This window comes from Pseudomyrmex gracilis, unplaced genomic scaffold (genome assembly GCF_002006095.1).
Source record: "Pseudomyrmex gracilis isolate BER0280 unplaced genomic scaffold, ASM200609v1 scaffold_0, whole genome shotgun sequence".
NCBI classification, from domain to species: domain Eukaryota; kingdom Metazoa; phylum Arthropoda; class Insecta; order Hymenoptera; family Formicidae; genus Pseudomyrmex; species Pseudomyrmex gracilis.
The window spans coordinates 2,072,778-2,073,049 of NW_018020584.1; positions in this window are offsets into that span (position 1 = coordinate 2,072,778).

Sequence of the window (272 nt, forward strand, 5' to 3'; positions counted from 1 at the left end):
ATGGTCACCAATAAAATTTGATCAAAACGTCCAGAATACATTGCGTTTTAAGGTGTTTTATTGTCCTTCTCCACAACTTGGACCATAGGTTCTTTTTTTTTTTTTTTTTTTTTTTTTTTTTTTTTTTTTTTTTTTTTTTTTTTTTTTTTTTTTTGGTTTTAATACGCTGTAATTTTTATCTTGTTTTTTTAAGCGCAATTTAATACATTACGCACGGTTTACATGGTTAAATAAATATTTTCATCATACATATACATGTACATGATATTGTT